We start from the raw sequence: 18,071 nt of genomic DNA, 5'->3' as shown, positions 1-18,071 counted from the left end.
AGGCGCGCGCCTTTCGGACCGCCTCGCGGGAGCGCGCCCGGAGCGCCGAGTCGGCTCCACGAATCACAAAGAAGCTCCCCGCTTGCACAGGCTGTACTACAAGTCCCAGAATACACTGCGAAAGAGCCCTCCAATCAGGGTGGCGTGTCTTAGGCACGATGGGAGTCAATGGGTTAGGTCTGAGCACGTTCTTCCTCCTCAACAGGCCGTGGGGCCGCAAGTTCTCCAGGGAAATGTAGTTCTCCAGGGGACGAGGGGACGCGACTTGTGTTTCCAGAGTTCCCCAAACCGCTGGACAGCACCCGCCAGACCCCGTCCAGACAGGCCCAGAACCCCTAAGCTTTCACTCTTTGGTGGGTACTACCCACCCAGTTGCCTCTAGCGCAACGTCAACCACAGAAACATATCAGTAAGAAAACTTACAAGTAAGAAAAGGCTTTTAAATTTTTTTTTATTTATTTCTGAGAGAGAGAGAGAGACAGAGTGAGCAGGGGAGGGTCAGAGAGAGAGACACAGAATCTGAAGCAGGTTCCAGGCTCTGAGCTGTCAGCACAGAGCCCGAGGCGGGGCTCGAACTCACGAACCCTGAGGTCACGACCTGAGGTGAAGTCCGACGCTTAACCGACTGAGCCACCCAGGAGCCATAAGAAAAGGCTTTTAAGGTGCAAACCATTTTCCGTTTAGGCTCTGGATTCACACCAGGAAGCGAATTGAAGTCCCTCGACCATACTAAAAGCGGAGCTCCAATTTCACACTAAAATGAATGACTTTGACAGCAGGAAAAGCATCCCTAGGCTCTGCGTGAGGAGTCCAGCCAGTCCCCTTGTTTCCTGGGACCCAACTTCACTTAGGGTATAAGGTTTCCTTGCTCCTCAGGATCTTGTCTCTTGCTTTATATAGGAAGTGCACATTCTCTGTATTGTGCAAGGCTGAGTAAGAATCCAGTAGCAGAACCAGAAATAGAACCTGAGGGACCTGACTCCCAGGCTGGTATGCTTTTTAAAGCCAAGTGCCTCCAGCAAAACTTTGAGATGAAGGTTGGTCTGGAGATTTATTACAAGAGATCTGTAGGATTATTTATTGAGATCTGGATCCTTTGATGCTCAAATTTTGACAAAATTTGAGCAAGTACTTGAGTTGGCTGTTTCAAATCATGTGGTTTCCCATGAGAGACTCTTGAATACTGAGAACAAACTGAGGGCTGATGGGGGTGAAAGAGAGGGGAAGAGGGTTGATGGGCATGGAGGAGGGCACTTGTGGGGATGAGCACTGGGTGTTGTATGGAAACCAACTTGACAATAAACTATAAAAGAAAAAAAAGAAAACTCAAATCACAATAACTTAAACAATAAATTAAATAAATTAAATTAAATTAAATTAAATCATGTGGTTTCCATCCAATTGGGACAACACAACATTTTCTCATTCAGGGGAACCTGTAACTTGGGGCAAGAACTGGGGATTTGCATAGCTTTGTATTCTCATTACTAGCATGATATTTGGCCTCTAGAAGCACTCAAAAAGAGTTTGGTAAATAAGATGCAATAAAGAGCTAAAATAGTCCTATTTATCTCATCCAAGCATGCAAAAACGTATCTTCTGGTTGCTAGACCTTCTCTCTATTTTTAGAGTTGTCAAAATAGCATTGATAGAATGAGGACATATTCATGCAAAGAAATATTATTCGGCTGTAAAAAAGAATTGATTACTAATAAACCCAATAACATGGGTGAATCTCAGATCTAGAGATGGAAGCCCACACCCAGGATGATGCCAGCTTGGGTCCCCAGATGACATCTCAAAAAGGGCCACAAACCCTTCAAGACTATTGCAAGAAAGAAATAGCCTTTTCTTTTAAAGCATTTTGGGTGTCTTTGTCACAGCAACTTAGGCTGTACCTGGTTACACATAGTATGTCACAGTATTCACTGCTGCATTCCTTTAGAAGAAGATACCTTTGATTCAAAAATTAAAAAAATAGGATAGGCTTGTCTAGGGAATTCAAATTTTCTATCTTTCTGTCATTGTCATCAAACATTTATGGAGCATCTTCTGTGTACAAGGCATGAATCTAAACCTTGGGAATAAAAAGATGTGTAAGATGCAGCCTCCTGTCCTCCAAGGCTTCCAATTTGGTCAAAGGGCAGAACAACTGAATAAATGAAAAGATAAATGTCAACATACAGTAAACACATGTCACTGTCAAAACTTTGTAGTACCAGAAGCAGGCATTCATCTCATCCATTCATCATATAAATTCATTTCATCCATTATATCTAGACTTTATTTACTGATGAAAATGTAGAACTCCAGATCTTCTCTAAAAATGCAAGAAATATAGATTATTACTTTGATGCTTTTTCACCCACATGTAATATTCCACACGAAACAAAAATAAATAAAAATGCTGATTACATTCTGTTGCCAAAATCATTCTGTTGTCAAAAATCATTCTACTGGAGGGGCATCTGGGTGACTTAGTCAGTTGAGTGTCTGACTTCATCTCAGGTCATGATCTCATGGTTCATGGGTTCGAGCCCCGCTTCAGGCTCTGTGCTGACAGCTAGCTCAGAGCCTAGAGCCTGCTTCAGATTCTGGGTCTCCCTATCTGACCCTCCCCTGCTCACGCTGTCTCTCTTTCTCTCTCAGAAATAAATAAAAACATTAAAAAATTTTAATAACAAAAATCATTCTACTGGACTATGAATTCCTTGAAGACATTACTGTCTTTTTAATTAATTATTTATCCCTGGAGTTTCAGAGTGCCAAGCATTTTGCAGATAGTTACATGCTATTGAATAAATGCCCTGCTTTCATTAATAAAGATAATGAAATCAAGAGTTAAAAATCTTGTAATGCAAATTAAAACTACCCTGAAATACCATTTGGATTAGTAAACAAAACAAAACAAAACAACCCACAAAGTTTGACAGTACACTCTAGCAGCAGAGCTGTAGAAAACCATAGCTGATAGAAGTGTAACATAATAGTACAATTCCTATGGAGGGGAATTTGGTGAAATTATATATTGTTTGACCTTTGACACAGAAATCCTACTTCTAAGAACAAACTCTGCCCCACAAATATAAAACCACATGTGGAAGGTTATTCCTTCTGCAAGTGTTTATAATAGCCAGTGTATTGGGTTGAATAGATATATCCTATCCTAATCTCCGGGACCTGTCATTGACTTTTCTTTTTTTTCTTTTTCTTTTTTTTTTAGAAAAAGGATCTGGGGCTCCTGGATGGCTCAGTTGGTTGAGGTTTCAACTCTTTTTTTTTTTTTAATGTTTTTTTTTTTTTTGAGATAGAGACAGCGTGAGCAGGGGAGGGTCAGAGAGAGAGAGGGAGACACAGAATCTGAAACAGTCTCCAGGCTCTGAGCTATTCCTCAGCACAGAGTCTGATGCGGGGCTCGAACCCACGAACCGTGAGATCATGACCTGAGCTGAAGTCGGACGCTCAACCGACTGAGCCACCCATGTGCCCCTCAACTCTTGATTTCCACTCAGGTCATGATCCAAAGGTCACGGGACTGAGCCCCACATCGAGTTCCACTCTGACATTCTCTTTCTCTCTCCCTCTGCTTTTCTTCCCCACTTGTGCTGCTCTCGCTCTCTCTCTCTCTCTCTCTCTCTCTCTAATAAAAGGAACTTTACAAAGTTTCTTTACAAAGAAAAAAAAAGTAAAAGGATCTGTGCAGATATAATTAAGTTAAGGACCTCAAAGGGAAATCATCTTAGATATCTTGGCGGACCCTAAATCTATTGAGTGTCTTTATTAGAGATGGAAAAAGAGAAGATACACAGAGAAGGCCATGTAAAAATGGAGGCAGAGATTGGAATCATGTAGCCATAAGTCAAATGATCCCTGGAACCACCAGAAGCTAGAAGAAACAAGGAAGGATTCTCTATGGGAGTTTTCCAGAGGGAGCCCAATCTAGCCATCACCTAGATTTCAGACTTCTGAACTTCAGAACTATTGGAAAATACTTTTCTGTTGTTTTAAGCCACCTAGTTTGTGGTAATTTGTTGCAGCAGGCTAGAAAATGACCACCACCAGATACTGGAGAGAGCCCAGTGTTACTGTCTAGCAAGACCTTGTTGAATATGGTGCCTATATACACATTGTAAGTGGCTGATTAAACCCCATACATCTATACAATGTAGTGCTATACAGTCATATGCAACCATAAGAAATAATGAGAAAATTTCCTACATCCTCACTTGACCTAATCTCTCAGATATATTGTTAAGCATAAAAGCAATAAAACATAAAATATATATTTATTTGCCTTTTTTTCTGGAAGGAAACATTGAAAGGATAAATCAAAAACTAACACCAATGCCAAAGTGGGATGGTGAATGGAGTAGAATTGTAAGAGATGGTAAAAGTCTTCTCCAAGTATACCTTTTTATATATGACTTTTGAGCCATTTAAATGCTTCACATATTCAAAAAGAGAAAGAAAAAACAAACCTGATAATTGAAAATAAACAGATATACAGAATAAACAAATGAACCCAACCATATGTCTAATTGGTGACATACCTATATAAAGAAAATAATAATTTCAAGTGACTTTTAAGATAGTAATCTGATTATACCCCCATAGAGGGATATATTCTAAAGGCAAAAAGATCTGCAAAGAAATATTAACTGCTGTTAGGACCACAGTTTTTCAGTGTCAGAGAAAAGAGACACACAAATATCAAAAACAAAGAAATTAAGTAAAAACTCTAAAACTAAATTGTACCTGGAAATATCAACTTAAACTTGTGATTAAAAATACATGTATGGGCCAAAGTTTATTATTTTCTATAAAGATATGTAGTTCTTCCTGCAGTATTTATAGAAAGACTTTCTTTTCTCCCATTGAGTTAACTTGATACCTTGGTCAATTATCAATCAACCATAATTGTNGAGAGAGAGAGAGAGACAGAGTGAGCAGGGGAGGGTCAGAGAGAGAGACACAGAATCTGAAGCAGGTTCCAGGCTCTGAGCTGTCAGCACAGAGCCCGAGGCGGGGCTCGAACTCACGAACCCTGAGGTCACGACCTGAGGTGAAGTCCGACGCTTAACCGACTGAGCCACCCAGGAGCCATAAGAAAAGGCTTTTAAGGTGCAAACCATTTTCCGTTTAGGCTCTGGATTCACACCAGGAAGCGAATTGAAGTCCCTCGACCATACTAAAAGCGGAGCTCCAATTTCACACTAAAATGAATGACTTTGACAGCAGGAAAAGCATCCCTAGGCTCTGCGTGAGGAGTCCAGCCAGTCCCCTTGTTTCCTGGGACCCAACTTCACTTAGGGTATAAGGTTTCCTTGCTCCTCAGGATCTTGTCTCTTGCTTTATATAGGAAGTGCACATTCTCTGTATTGTGCAAGGCTGAGTAAGAATCCAGTAGCAGAACCAGAAATAGAACCTGAGGGACCTGACTCCCAGGCTGGTATGCTTTTTAAAGCCAAGTGCCTCCAGCAAAACTTTGAGATGAAGGTTGGTCTGGAGATTTATTACAAGAGATCTGTAGGATTATTTATTGAGATCTGGATCCTTTGATGCTCAAATTTTGACAAAATTTGAGCAAGTACTTGAGTTGGCTGTTTCAAATCATGTGGTTTCCCATGAGAGACTCTTGAATACTGAGAACAAACTGAGGGCTGATGGGGGTGAAAGAGAGGGGAAGAGGGTTGATGGGCATGGAGGAGGGCACTTGTGGGGATGAGCACTGGGTGTTGTATGGAAACCAACTTGACAATAAACTATAAAAGAAAAAAAAGAAAACTCAAATCACAATAACTTAAACAATAAATTAAATAAATTAAATTAAATTAAATTAAATCATGTGGTTTCCATCCAATTGGGACAACACAACATTTTCTCATTCAGGGGAACCTGTAACTTGGGGCAAGAACTGGGGATTTGCATAGCTTTGTATTCTCATTACTAGCATGATATTTGGCCTCTAGAAGCACTCAAAAAGAGTTTGGTAAATAAGATGCAATAAAGAGCTAAAATAGTCCTATTTATCTCATCCAAGCATGCAAAAACGTATCTTCTGGTTGCTAGACCTTCTCTCTATTTTTAGAGTTGTCAAAATAGCATTGATAGAATGAGGACATATTCATGCAAAGAAATATTATTCGGCTGTAAAAAAGAATTGATTACTAATAAACCCAATAACATGGGTGAATCTCAGATCTAGAGATGGAAGCCCACACCCAGGATGATGCCAGCTTGGGTCCCCAGATGACATCTCAAAAAGGGCCACAAACCCTTCAAGACTATTGCAAGAAAGAAATAGCCTTTTCTTTTAAAGCATTTTGGGTGTCTTTGTCACAGCAACTTAGGCTGTACCTGGTTACACATAGTATGTCACAGTATTCACTGCTGCATTCCTTTAGAAGAAGATACCTTTGATTCAAAAATTAAAAAAATAGGATAGGCTTGTCTAGGGAATTCAAATTTTCTATCTTTCTGTCATTGTCATCAAACATTTATGGAGCATCTTCTGTGTACAAGGCATGAATCTAAACCTTGGGAATAAAAAGATGTGTAAGATGCAGCCTCCTGTCCTCCAAGGCTTCCAATTTGGTCAAAGGGCAGAACAACTGAATAAATGAAAAGATAAATGTCAACATACAGTAAACACATGTCACTGTCAAAACTTTGTAGTACCAGAAGCAGGCATTCATCTCATCCATTCATCATATAAATTCATTTCATCCATTATATCTAGACTTTATTTACTGATGAAAATGTAGAACTCCAGATCTTCTCTAAAAATGCAAGAAATATAGATTATTACTTTGATGCTTTTTCACCCACATGTAATATTCCACACGAAACAAAAATAAATAAAAATGCTGATTACATTCTGTTGCCAAAATCATTCTGTTGTCAAAAATCATTCTACTGGAGGGGCATCTGGGTGACTTAGTCAGTTGAGTGTCTGACTTCATCTCAGGTCATGATCTCATGGTTCATGGGTTCGAGCCCCGCTTCAGGCTCTGTGCTGACAGCTAGCTCAGAGCCTAGAGCCTGCTTCAGATTCTGGGTCTCCCTATCTGACCCTCCCCTGCTCACGCTGTCTCTCTTTCTCTCTCAGAAATAAATAAAAACATTAAAAAATTTTAATAACAAAAATCATTCTACTGGACTATGAATTCCTTGAAGACATTACTGTCTTTTTAATTAATTATTTATCCCTGGAGTTTCAGAGTGCCAAGCATTTTGCAGATAGTTACATGCTATTGAATAAATGCCCTGCTTTCATTAATAAAGATAATGAAATCAAGAGTTAAAAATCTTGTAATGCAAATTAAAACTACCCTGAAATACCATTTGGATTAGTAAACAAAACAAAACAAAACAACCCACAAAGTTTGACAGTACACTCTAGCAGCAGAGCTGTAGAAAACCATAGCTGATAGAAGTGTAACATAATAGTACAATTCCTATGGAGGGGAATTTGGTGAAATTATATATTGTTTGACCTTTGACACAGAAATCCTACTTCTAAGAACAAACTCTGCCCCACAAATATAAAACCACATGTGGAAGGTTATTCCTTCTGCAAGTGTTTATAATAGCCAGTGTATTGGGTTGAATAGATATATCCTATCCTAATCTCCGGGACCTGTCATTGACTTTTCTTTTTTTTCTTTTTCTTTTTTTTTTAGAAAAAGGATCTGGGGCTCCTGGATGGCTCAGTTGGTTGAGGTTTCAACTCTTTTTTTTTTTTTAATGTTTTATTTATTTTTGAGATAGAGACAGCGTGAGCAGGGGAGGGTCAGAGAGAGAGAGGGAGACACAGAATCTGAAACAGTCTCCAGGCTCTGAGCTATTCCTCAGCACAGAGTCTGATGCGGGGCTCGAACCCACGAACCGTGAGATCATGACCTGAGCTGAAGTCGGACGCTCAACCGACTGAGCCACCCATGTGCCCCTCAACTCTTGATTTCCACTCAGGTCATGATCCAAAGGTCACGGGACTGAGCCCCACATCGAGTTCCACTCTGACATTCTCTTTCTCTCTCCCTCTGCTTTTCTTCCCCACTTGTGCTGCTCTCTCTCTCTCTCTCTCTCTCTCTCTAATAAAAGGAACTTTACAAAGTTTCTTTACAAAGAAAAAAAAAGTAAAAGGATCTGTGCAGATATAATTAAGTTAAGGACCTCAAAGGGAAATCATCTTAGATATCTTGGCGGACCCTAAATCTATTGAGTGTCTTTATTAGAGATGGAAAAAGAGAAGATACACAGAGAAGGCCATGTAAAAATGGAGGCAGAGATTGGAATCATGTAGCCATAAGTCAAATGATCCCTGGAACCACCAGAAGCTAGAAGAAACAAGGAAGGATTCTCTATGGGAGTTTTCCAGAGGGAGCCCAATCTAGCCATCACCTAGATTTCAGACTTCTGAACTTCAGAACTATTGGAAAATACTTTTCTGTTGTTTTAAGCCACCTAGTTTGTGGTAATTTGTTGCAGCAGGCTAGAAAATGACCACCACCAGATACTGGAGAGAGCCCAGTGTTACTGTCTAGCAAGACCTTGTTGAATATGGTGCCTATATACACATTGTAAGTGGCTGATTAAACCCCATACATCTATACAATGTAGTGCTATACAGTCATATGCAACCATAAGAAATAATGAGAAAATTTCCTACATCCTCACTTGACCTAATCTCTCAGATATATTGTTAAGCATAAAAGCAATAAAACATAAAATATATATTTATTTGCCTTTTTTTCTGGAAGGAAACATTGAAAGGATAAATCAAAAACTAACACCAATGCCAAAGTGGGATGGTGAATGGAGTAGAATTGTAAGAGATGGTAAAAGTCTTCTCCAAGTATACCTTTTTATATATGACTTTTGAGCCATTTAAATGCTTCACATATTCAAAAAGAGAAAGAAAAAACAAACCTGATAATTGAAAATAAACAGATATACAGAATAAACAAATGAACCCAACCATATGTCTAATTGGTGACATACCTATATAAAGAAAATAATAATTTCAAGTGACTTTTAAGATAGTAATCTGATTATACCCCCATAGAGGGATATATTCTAAAGGCAAAAAGATCTGCAAAGAAATATTAACTGCTGTTAGGACCACAGTTTTTCAGTGTCAGAGAAAAGAGACACACAAATATCAAAAACAAAGAAATTAAGTAAAAACTCTAAAACTAAATTGTACCTGGAAATATCAACTTAAACTTGTGATTAAAAATACATGTATGGGCCAAAGTTTATTATTTTCTATAAAGATATGTAGTTCTTCCTGCAGTATTTATAGAAAGACTTTCTTTTCTCCCATTGAGTTAACTTGATACCTTGGTCAATTATCAATCAACCATAATTGTGTATCTGTTTCTGGACTCCCTGTCATGTTCCATTGATCTAGTTTAACCTTAAACCAGTACCCCTCTGTCCAAACTACTGGAGTTTTACAGTAAGTCTCAATTTCAGGTAGTGTATATTCTTCCTGTTCAAGATTATTCTGCCTAGTTAGGTCTTTTCCAATTCCACATGGATTTTATATTTTATTTTATTTTATTTTGTTTTATTTTATTTTATTTATTTTTATTTTTTGAGAGATAGAGCGCCACTAGTGGGGAGAGAGGGAGAGAGAGAATCCCAATCAGGCTCCACATCTAGCACAGAATCCCACTTGGGCTTGATCTGATGACCATGAGAATATGACCTGAGCTGAAATCAAGAGCCTGATGCATAATGAACTGACACTCAACCCAGGCGCCCCCATGTGAATTTTAGAATCAATCTATTTATTTTTTAAAATCTGCTGTATTTCTCACTCTTCTAATCTCAGGAAGAAACTAGAAGCAATGATGCCCAGCGGCAATGAGTATACCTAGCACCTAGATCTTGGTTTGCAAATATCATTTCCACTAAAAGCAATTTTCTTTAGAAAAATTGATGATTCCAGGTCTGGGACAGAAAAATATAGAATGAATATAAGACTGTGTCTAAAGATCAGTAAGAAAGTTTCTAAAACATAGAAGCTAATTTGAGGGGGCTTCTTATGGTGAAATGTGAGGTAATCTGATACCAGAAAGAATGACTTTATTGATTATAATACTTTAAATAAATGAAAGTTCAGGAATCCATAATGATATTCAAAAGAATTCTTTTCAATATCCTAGGTGGATGTTTCAAGCAGAAAACATTCTTCGTACTTTTGAAGATTTGGGGCCAACTTTAAAAAAAAGGAATGTATGAGCTGTCAGTTGGCTAAGACACTTTCTCAATAACAAATGGGGAACCTGATCTGTATGTTTCATGATTCTAACCAGGGATAAGTGCAAGGCTTTAAAGCTTTATAATTTTCTTCATTCATCACTTACCAGAAAAGCATCATGTTTTCCTGATGACAGCAAATTGAATTTACGTGTTCAGGAAGACAGAGAGACCAAGTAACCAGGACAAAGTGAGGGAAATGAGATGTGAGACCAGTAGGTACCAAAGAATAAAGAGAAATACTTATCAATTCCTGATGTTGTCTGTAGTAAGATTTTAGAATTTTTTGGTTTTTGTATACTATATACATAAAGTCAAACCAACACATATTTATTGAAAAACGACCACAGCTAATGGTCATTGCGATAACCATAGTGCACTTTCCATTCTTTTCTATGGTACTAAAAATTGGTCTTTGAAGGGCCTATGGGGAAACTGCAACCTGTACAATCATTGATGTTTCAGCATTTCTATAATTCACCCTTGTTGAATTTATGCCCATTGCAGGATGGGGGAGTCAGCATTAAATGAGTAGTTGTTGAGTAAATAAACTCAGTCATTCATTTCTTCATCAGTTGATCTCAGTCAGCATTATTAGGGAATGCTGTTTCGTATGATGCTTTCAACTTAACTAATGTGTAATACATCCAGATTTTAAAATTCTACCCTTCTTTCCTCAGAAATCTTTCTAAAATATAGACAGAGTTCTTGTATTCTTAAAAAAATTTTTTTAATGTTTATTTATTTTTGAGAGAGAGAGAGAGACAGAGGAGAAGAGGGGAGGGGCAGAAAGAGAGGGAGACACAGAAAACAAAGCAGGCTTCAGGCTCTGAGCTGGCAGCACAGAGTCTGACTGAGGCTCAAACCCACAAACTGAGAGACCACAACCTGAGCAGAAGTCCAGTGCTTAACTGATTGAGCCACCCACGCGCCCCAGACTTGCCCATCTTCTTAAACAGCTTATTCATCATTTATAAAGCCATAATTTATCCTGCTCCTGACACATTATGGTCTCCTTCATCTCCTCCTAAAGTGATATTACTACTAGACACAAAGGAGAAATGCTTGGTAGATATTTCCCATCTAATTTTGACCACCTCTTGCCCCCAATTTCAGTCCTTGCTATCATAGACAATTTGCCTTTTAACTTCCATAGTTGGAATCATTCTACATGCTTAGACCTGCCAGCTCTTAGTTTTCAGATAACCTAAATGTTACTATATTTTACTTTCTAATTTTCACTCATCAGAGTTTTTCAGTTTGGAAGGATTTGTTTTTTTCAGATTGACTAAAATATCTTGTGCTTGCACATTAATCCTAGCTGTCATGAATATTATGTTAATTTTAGTATATGGAAAAATTCAACTTTTAGCCACAGATTTTCCTGTCAGATAAGCTCATTGTGCCTGTCTTCAGGAGTAAGATCTTTTAGTACATTAGACATACTGTGGATCTTCATTTGGATGCTATTGCCACAGAGAGCCAAGCCCTGTGATCCCCAGTGACACAGCCTATTTTTATTGATCATTAGGACCCTTCTTTGCATCCTTATTTTCTTACCAAAAAAACCCTGCAATCTAGTAAATTCAAGTTTTTTTCCCTCACATCAGCTTTTACCCTGAAATGTTGACTTATGCATTCAATGTGCATGTTGTGCCCCCTGAGAATCTACACCTACCTAAAATTCATAAGAGGGATGGCCCTTTATAAAAATGAAATGCCAGACTCAACACTTAAGAAAAGAGAAACCCAATATCCTCATTTGCCAGATGATATATTACTGTAGACACTGAAAATATATTTTTTCTCCTCCAAAATATTTCCTAATGGTTTCTTTTCTTTCCAAATATCTGTCAAAGTGAGGAGATTTAATACTTGACTTTAAACTTCACTATAAATAATTTTAAATGAGAATTTCACTTCAGAACAGACTTAAAAAAACTTTTTGAAAATGTACTAGCCATTTTGATATGTCTTATAGATGCTTGATAACAAAACCATGCCTGGAGGGAAAAAAAAACCTAATAATTGTCTAAATTTAGTCAAGCAGATGTTTTCACAGCTGTGCATTTCAACCACAATGTCATCTGCCTTGGATATATTTTTGTTTTTTTTAAATCATCAAAACAATAAAATCGCAGTATTGAACCATGGAAACATGTCAACATTAGAAAAATATAAGCCCATTACTAAGTATCATAAGAACTTATATAAGTTTAAAAAAACATATCTTTGAAAGATAATGTTGGAAAAGTCAAGGATAATGGAAACTAAATAGTAAATACAACTTGAATAGAAAGATAATGTACAAAGACTAAAGAAAGATGATGTTTCACAGGTGAGAAGTCTGTGAAAGTGTGCTCATTACCTCACCTCTTTACTCAATACACAAAATACCACTGTTAGGTTTAATATTAGATCAGATTTACTCCCTTATTTGGAACCACATGTTAAATTTTCTAAACGTGAACATAGATTATAGAATGTCAGCAAAAACTATTCATTCAAAATGGAGAAATTCATCATACAGTTTGTTTTACTTATAAAGTCCTGTGATTTCCTAGAAGATGAATCTCAAAATAATTCTTATAGAGCAATAATTCTTATTAAGCAAAAAACAAGAATACAAATTATTTTACTAATCTACATAGAAATGTGTGTCTTAAATTGCGACTGTTTTTACCTGGTATTTCAGACAGCATTTTCAGTTTTAAGCAAGAGAAATTGGCTATTTAAGTAAAGATGATTCATCCAAAGAATAGCAGGCTCACAAAATCAATGCAAGTTTGGAGATCCAGGCTTGGAAAACAACAAGAAAATTAGATGCCAAGGCAGCTCTGGGAGGCCTGGACAGCTCATTGAGCAGAGCACATGGGTCAGCCTGCTAAGGCTTCCATAACAACAAAAGACAGCCCACCATCCCTCACATCTTCAAGTTCAAAGTCTCAAGAACATCCAATTGGCTAAACCTTAGTTGGATGCATAGCTCATGTATCCACCCACCAACTACCCTGGGTCAGAAAATCTGAGGTGCTAGGTCCTCTTTGTAAGTAGGAAGTGGCCTATCCTCTACCAAGACTATACAGCATAGGACATACCCAAAAAAACAATGGAGTGTATTTTTGAAGGAAGGGATGTTAGATGTTGAGTAGCTAAAATAACAATGATAAATCAATATATCTAGCACAGGGCAATAAAGAAAACAGAATCATCATTACTGATGATTTGCTTGATATAAATTAATATATACCCTTGAATATAAGGATAATTCATACATTTGGTTGATTTATAATTAAGATCTTCTACTTTAGTAAGATGATTAAAAGGCATAGCTTACTGCTTTCAGTACATCTTTAATGAAGAATTACATTTGATAGGTTTTTCCCCCCAAATTTCAACTGGGAAACTCCTGATGTTGCTTAGACATAGGGTATGTGTGAATTATGCAATTACTAAAATGATCATAGTGAATAATTAGAAAGAATCGAATCGTATTTGTTGTTTCTGTTTAACCAAAATTGAGAAATTTGAATGTCACAAGGAACATTACTAAGTACCTCCCTTTATTTTATCCTTCATTCTATGTTCTTCTTTTTCCTCTTCTCTCTGAATTGAAGTACCTCTCTATGACCTACACTTCTATCATGTCTTAATGTCCTTCTTAGAAATCTTTTTGATCCAATCAGTAGACTTAACTGAGTCCCTACTTCATGTTAGTTTATGCAAAGCAGTGAAGTTACAAATAGAATGAGGACAGTCTCAATCCCCAGAGAGATCATAGTCTAACTGAAAAGGCAGACATGGCCCTGACCTGACCTCAGAGAACTCACAGTCTAATGGAGGAGATGGATATCTAACTAGGTAATAGTAATTAACAATAGCGATGCATGAAGGGCATTGTAGGAGATATCCAGGAAGGACTGGGCAGTAGAGATGAGGGGAAGACTCAGAGAAGGCTTCCTGGAAGACATGACACTAGAACTGGGAACAGGAGCTGAACATACCACAGGCAGGGCAAGGAGGAAGATGCAACGGGTTGTGGAAGACCACCAAAACCAGTTTGGTTTTGTATGGTTGTCACCCAGGTTTGTGCTTGTGGTTGTACTCAGCACAATGGAGGAGTTGCAGAAATGTGTGTATATTTTTGTAGCCTTATAAAAACAGAGGGCCAGGGATGCCTGGGTGGTTCAGTCGCCTGAGCACCTTACTCTTCGTTTTGGTTCAGGTTGTGATCTTCTAGTTTTATGGATTCGAGCCCTGAGTTGGGCTATGCACTGGCAGCACAGAGCCTGCGGATTCTCTCTCTCTCTCTCTCTCTCTCAAAATAAATAAATAAACTTAAAAAAAAAAACAGAGGGCCAAATGATAGTAAAAGGTCATGATGCCAAAGCAGGAAGAGACAAGTGAATTTCTTTTGACTCTATAGAAGGCAGGATGGGATGACAGCAAAAGCGAAGGCTCCCAGTCCTCCCCCCCCACCTTACTAGCCATGTGATCTTAAATGGGTGACTCAGTTCTCCAAGCCTCAGTTTTCCTCATCTTATTAAGTGGAGACAGGGGCTGTTTATTCTAAGGAGTAAATGAGTATAAAAAGAACTGAGCACAACGCTTGGTACAAAAATGTTCAGTGACTATTATTTTGTTTTTCTCTTCTCTTCTACTCCCAGAAAATACAAACAAGGCAATTTCTGTGTGCGCTTGATTTCTCAATGTGTTGAATAGGAGGGGTTTACACAGCTGTGGTTTCTCATGGCTTTACATAATTGAATCTGAACACCATCAGAATAGGTCGAAGCAGTTAACCCAGAACCTTTTATTTCACACATTTGTTACCTGAACTTGGTAAGGAGGTATATACTCACTGATGCCCCCATCGTATCAGGTGAAATATCTGTTCCTTTCTGAATCATAAATAATACCAGATCAGGAAAGCTAGCTAAGGAATCAAGGATATAATGCATGACTCAGCTGTTTGTTCTAGGGCATATTTTACTTTCTCTGGTTCCTGTAAGACCCAACCTGTGAATAGTTTATGGATCTTTTCAAAAGTTAAAGTAATAATTCAGATTATGATAAATCAGATTATAATAAATCAAATTAGTAATTTAGCTATAACTGTCATAAAACGACAAAGTATTGCAGTGTGAAAATTTTGGTTTAAGTAGTCTATTCAAAATATGCCAATTAACATTTTTCTCCATCACATAAGTGTTCGTTTTTAAAATCAAAACAATAAGCCTCTTTTTTTTTGAGCCTCTTTATAATCTGAGCCTTTTCTCACTCACTCATTCATTTATTCAAAACCCATTTATTGAGTTTATTTCAGCCAGGCACTTATTCTTGTCACTGAATATAGAGGCTAAAAAAAAGACAAAATCCTTGTTCCCAAGAAGCTTACTATCTGGTTGGGCCAACTCTCCTAAGAGGACATCTTATAAAATAAATATAAAATTATTGGTAATTTTTTTTAACTTTCAGAAAGTATTAAGAGAAGCCCTTCATTTGCTTTGCCTCTGTAAAATTTTGCCTCTCTCCACCTCAGCCCTTGTTGTTATATTGCCAACTGTAAAATCCAGTTTAAATAATTTTACCTAATTGTTACCTGTTATTAGCAAGAAAGTCTTGGGGTCATAGAATATTTTGAGAGGAAAATGTGATTGACAGATGTATTCCCTCATTATCAAAAGGAAAAATAAGAACCAAAGTTGGTTAGTGATTGGTTGTTACCAGAACTGGAGATGGAAACAACCTGAATCTGACATGATGGATCCGGTGGCATTAGGATGACTGGGAAATGCCATCACATCCCAGTACTATTTTGCAAAATACTTTTCATGTACCTTTTCCCATTCGATCCTCACCACAGCACATGAAGCTACAGTTCTTATCCCAAATTCATCTAGATTTAGAGAAGTTGTGTGGCTGGCTAAAGGTCATCCAGCTCACAAGAAGCAGGTCAAAAAGCCAAATCAGAAGGAAGTAGATCAGCAGAGTGTAGGAAGTAAATAAGTGATTTGGTTACCCTGGTAGCTGGAGATCAAGACAGACCAGTTCAAAGACAATGGGAAAGACTCATGAAGGAAAATGTAAAGCCTTGCCTGGGAGCTGAAACCTACCAAGACCTTAGATTCTGTCTTTAGAACTGGAGGCTACTTCAAAGTTTATCCAGACAAATTTCAGAATTAGGGGATTTCTCCAAGACTCTAAAGTTAATTAATAGTTAAGCTAGGTAAGAAGTTCAGGTCTCCTGACTCTTAGGTCAATGCTTACCTAGCTACATTATTTGCTGGCTAGAAAGATCAGTGGAAACTCACTTTTTAGTAAAAGCTGGAAGGAGAGTGGGGCTAATCTTTAACAATGGTTGTTTCAATGAACCACAGTTCCAGTGTTTATATACCCCTGTATTTTTCCTTTCCCCTTGAATCTTGGCTGATTCTGTGACCGTCTTTAACCAACAGAACATAGAGGAAGTGACAGAGTGCCAGTTTCCATTCTAAGCTTTAAAAAAGCCTGGCAGCTTTCATTTTTGCACACTGGAAGAAACCAGCCACCATGTAAGAAATTTGACTATCTGGAGATTGCCACCTTGTGAGTTGTCTGATCTAGCCATGTGGAGAGACCACATAGAAAGGAACAGAGGCCCCTGGCTAATAGCCTCAGCTGAGTTAAAGCCAACAGTTAACACTAACTTCCCAGCCATGGGAACAAAGCTGTCTTCCAAGTGTACCCTTCAGCCCCAGTCAAACCTGTCAGCCATGTAGAGCAGAGATGAACTTTCCTAGCCAAGCCTTACCCAAATTACATGATTGTGAACAGATAAACAAAACGGTTGTTATAATGAACCGTTAGGTATGGAGATAATTTGTTATATCCCAATAAGTAGCTACAACAGAGAGGTGTGTGGTGTCCCCAAGGATCTGGAACTAACAAATCTTGAAGACTTATCTGTTCAGCTAGTCAAAGCCACACACTGTATCTGGTGGCTTACCTCTAACATACTTCTAGTTCTGAAATTCTTTGAGCCTGTGACTCTCTCTATGGTTGATGTCTATGACCCTAAATAAATCTGGTGTCTACATGATAAGTAGATATTGCTCCCAGAAGGTGACTGCCCTGACAGGGATTGCTTTTCTCACCAAAGAATAGGAATGTAGGTGACAAGAAGGGAGGGAGAATGGTCTTCCAGAGGTAGAGGCAGACAGAGGAATCTCCAAGAATTTGGTGAGGGCAACAAGAAAAGAAATTACACAGTGTGTCTCCATAAAGGACAATAGGGGTATTTATAGACTAATTAAACAAACATCCATATGAGAAGCACCAAGCAAGCATGAGATAGGCAAGTCAACAGAAATTGACTTGAGAAATTAACTTTTGATTCATTCAGTATTATAGAAAGCACTTAAAAATATACTGGACTCGTAACTAGTTATCTGCAGCTGGTGAGCAGGCAGGAACATAGATGGAGTCTCCAGAAGAGTCAGAAAGAGGGCCTATCAATTATCTATACCACTAAAATGTTGCATGGCAACCAACCACAGAACTTCAGTGGTATACACCAAAAAACATTTATTCAGCTCACAAATCTATGGGCTTCATCTGATCTGAGTCAGGCTTGGCTGCTCTTGGCTGAGATCACTTATCTAGGAGTTCACTAGCTATTGGCTGATCCAGGGTGGCCTTTGCTGGGATGACTGAGATAAGTCCTCTCTGGTCCATGTTTTTATCAGCCTTCTCCTGGGACCAGTGGACTAGCCTGGGCATATCCTTCTTCTGGTAATGAAAAAGGGCAGGAGTGAGCAATC

General features: G+C 38.3%; 1 protein-coding gene across 1 annotated transcript in view; it reads right to left on the bottom strand.

Moving 5' to 3' along the window:
• Window positions 1-18,071, bottom strand: part of RALGAPA2 (Ral GTPase activating protein catalytic subunit alpha 2) — a 340,826-nt gene that overhangs the window by 315,844 nt on the left and 6,911 nt on the right. The window lies entirely within an intron of this gene.

This window comes from Crocuta crocuta, unplaced genomic scaffold (genome assembly GCF_008692635.1).
Source record: "Crocuta crocuta isolate KB4526 unplaced genomic scaffold, BGI_CrCroc_1.0 scaffold209, whole genome shotgun sequence".
Lineage (NCBI taxonomy): Eukaryota > Metazoa > Chordata > Mammalia > Carnivora > Hyaenidae > Crocuta > Crocuta crocuta.
Note: the sequence above shows the minus strand (reverse complement) of the source record. Positions and strands in the feature narration are given on the sequence as shown.